The following is a 3,666-nucleotide window of genomic DNA, read 5'->3' as shown; positions in this document are numbered from 1 at the left end:
AATGTAAACAAATACATGAAGGTGAAGAAAGCACATAACACAGTGGTGAGAATACACACAGTTTACAAGAAGTGGCTGAAGATGAGGTTAGTTAGGTAAGATGGGAACAGACTGTGATAGGAGGACCATGCCACTCTGAAGATGTTGAACATTCTTCTGTAAGGTAAGAGTGTTGTTTGCTTGTGTTTTGCTCTGATCAGGAACAACTTATGGAAATAAAGATGCAGGACTTTAGGGAAGCTCCAGTGCAAATAGCTGCTATAACTAAAGATTAATCTTGAGCAACTCCAGCTTAGTTTTCAGACTATAGACTTTAGAGTAATGTAGAAGTGATGCAGATTGCTGGGCACTAGACCAAGTTTAATACATTCAACACTTTAGGATTTATGCTCACAACTGTGGATTTCTTCTTAGAACCCCAGCTGTTTTTCACGGATGTTGAAGTCTGAGATTCTCTGTTTAGAGGAGTGGTTTTCAAATATTATTATGCCTAAGGATTGTCTGGAAGATATTGGATAACCTCATTCACAAAGAGTGTGATTCTGTACATCTGAAGGGATGCTGGTAACTTGACTTTCTATCATGTTTCCTGATGCTGATGCTGCTTCTCCCTGAGTTATTCACTCCCTATCAATACACATCAGATTGGTGCAAGGTTTAAATTTCATATATGCATCACAGTGATAAAAAATAGACCTCCCTAAAAGAAATATAGGACAGAAACAAAATGACCAGGTCTATCAATTTTGTTTTACTATACCATCTATCAAAGAAGAATCTGCAAATAAACTGTCCATTTGTTTAAAAATGAAAAGAGAAAATAGAAACAAAAACAACAGAACTTTTGTCAAGAAAAGGCAGAAAGCTTTTTTTGAATAAGGATGAAAATACAATAATTGGCAGGAATATTTGCTCAAGTAAAACTAGTACCTGAAAATGACCCTTAAATTTACAAGTTTTCATTACCTTTTGAGTTACCTCCTTTCGATCTTCTCTCCCACTACCACACTCATCCTCATTAACCATGATACTAAAAATATTTTTTTCTTCTTTTGATAATTCAGTGATGGGAAATATAAATATTCTGAATATCTGGCATAGATGAGAAAATATGAAAATCTCTAACACAGTACAAAAATGTACCACAAGATCAGAAACAAAGAAAACAAAGTGTTATTAACAATTTTGGCTTACTATGTAAAGAGAAGATTGACACTGCAGTGGTTAACTCTTGTTTCTAGCGCTTGGAAGCCCCCAAATACACAAAAAAACTTTTAAAAATATAAATACATTCACACAAATGAATATTCAGACATCCCCGCTGCAAGTAACGAATACAATGTTTATATGTTTTGCTTTAACAGTCTCCTCCCTCCATCCTTTCCCTTCTCGTCATGCCCTTCCCTCCTTCCCCTCTCTGCCTCCCTCCTTCCTTCTTTTCCTGCTTTCTTTTTCCCTCCTTTCTTCCTTTCTTCCCTCCCTCCTTCCTTCCCTTCCAACTACTTCTTCCCTCCTTCCCTTTTTTCCTTCCTGCCTTCCTTCCTTCCTTCCTTTCTTCCTTTCTTCCTTTCCTTCCTTCCTTCCTGTTAATAATAGATTTATAAATAGGCATAGATATACCTATTTATAAACCTGTTATTAACATCTATCTCCTTTTTGGATGGATTATTGTGCCAAACTTTTTTCTTATACATACTCACTTTTTACTAAATTTTCTAAGATAACATTGGTGTCTTGGAGATGAACATTGGCAGTATTAATAAAATAATAAGTATTAAACATTCTAGATGGTTATATAACCAACTATATAAATAGTTATATAACCTCTAACTATTTCTAAGGGAGGAGTTCACTTTCATTGGCTGTCATTTTAGTCTGAAGCTAGTAGAGAAAAAAAATGCACAGAGCCATCGATTTTGCATGATACACTAGAGATTGTTTAAATGCAAGACACCCAATAGAAGTTTTTTTTTTTTCCTTCTTTCTAATATAGTTTCTAGATCTACATTCACATATAAATTAACTCCCCTCCCCACTTTTTTCTTCTTTTGGTTTGCTTTAGTACATGACAGGCAATCTTTTCAGGTAAACATCATTGACTACATAGGGAAAGCTAGTGAGCAGAAGTCCTATCAAAGGCTGTTACATTCGTGTCTGCAGATTTTTCCAAGGCTCATTACTCCTCCAGGTAAGAGCTAGCACTATTTCTCATCACCTTCTAATCATTAACATATGAACCAAAAACAATCAATTCAAGTATGACTTCTAGTAAACAGAGAAAAAACACAAAATCTAACAAATTATTTATGTAAGTTAGAAAAATTCTAATAATTGTTATAACTATTGGCAATGGTACTATTAAAAAGAAACAAGAAAAAAGAGATTATGAGCTTTGTTTAATAATCTTCAAAAATTTGTTCTATTGGGAATTGTGGACTGAAGAAAAATGTGTTCTAAATCATATAAGCAGCATAGTTAGGGTTTACCTGGGATTGGGAACTTCACATATACCAACATCCTATAAAGTAAATGCTGTTTTTCTCAGTCCATAAATGAGCAAACTGAAAAACAGTAAGTGCTGTTTTTCTCAATCTATAAACAAGCAACCTGAAAACAGTAAGTGCTGTTTTTCTCAGTCTATAAACGCGCTCAGATGGGTTTAAAGTGAAAACAGGTTACACATTCATTCAGCCGGCAAACATTTTTGACTACCTGCAGAGTGCCATGCAGCAGTCTAAATTATGGGAATAATACGTGGAAAAACACACAAGCATGCATTTGACGGTATGGGGGTGGTGGTGGGGGGCATGCAGTAAATGAAGAAAGCAAGTAAAGTTTAGTAACTAGAGGAAGTTAAGAGATTTGAATAAATAAATAATAAGAAAAAATTGAGTTGGTAAGCATCTGGGTGGTCAGGGCAGCCATTATTTATAAGACAGCTTTTGAGTAAAGAGGATATGAGGGAAAGTTAGAAAAATAGAAGATAAAAGGTAATGAGGTCAGTTCATGTAGTGTTTTAGGCCTTTATAATGCTTTATATCTCAATTAAATAAGTTAGGTGATTGGAATGCAAAGTTTGTTTGTTTGTTTTAAGTAAATTCAGGGGTCACCAGCCCGGCGCATGTGGTGTTAAGAGGCTGAGCCGCGTGCAGGCCGTTTACTCTGACCTGGACAACACGCCCATCGGCACCACCTGGGCGAGCCAAAGAGGTGTGCCGAAGATGATAAAGCTTCTACAATTAAAATACCATTAAAAGGAAGAGGCTAACATCATCTATGATAAAGTTCAAGTTAAATTCAGCAAGGAATGGTTCATCGTTATAATACATGCATTACTGATCTAAGGACTTCACATTGGGAAGAAGCAATCCAGGAAACAAAAGGTGGTGCAGCCAGTAGAAAATCGGCTGAAGAATGCTACTTCCTTTGGAAATCTAAACGGTGACAGCGTTTGACACTAGCAGAAGATGTCAAAGCCATGTTCACTGAACTTCAAAAGGAGGTCCGCCTACTTCTATTAACAAATGGGGACAGACGGACTCAGAGGGAGAAGACTGAGGCTTGTGGCTGTGAGTCCTGTTTCGACACTGTTGTAGGTGGAGAACAGAAGGAGAGCCAGCACCATCCATGTTTTATTACTGCTGCAATCCTCTCAGAGTACAACCT

At 36.5% G+C, this 3,666-nt stretch overlaps 1 pseudogene; it reads left to right on the top strand.

The window, feature by feature from the left end:
- Positions 1 to 15: 15 nt before the first annotated feature.
- LOC105516820 overlaps positions 16 to 3,666 on the top strand; it is a 4,508-nt pseudogene continuing 857 nt past the window's right edge.

Source organism: Colobus angolensis, unplaced genomic scaffold (assembly GCF_000951035.1).
Source record: "Colobus angolensis palliatus isolate OR3802 unplaced genomic scaffold, Cang.pa_1.0 Scaffold290, whole genome shotgun sequence".
In the NCBI taxonomy this organism is placed as follows: Eukaryota; Metazoa; Chordata; class Mammalia; order Primates; family Cercopithecidae; genus Colobus; species Colobus angolensis.
The sequence above is the reverse complement of the archived record's forward strand: the minus strand, read 5'-3'. Positions and strand labels throughout refer to the sequence as shown.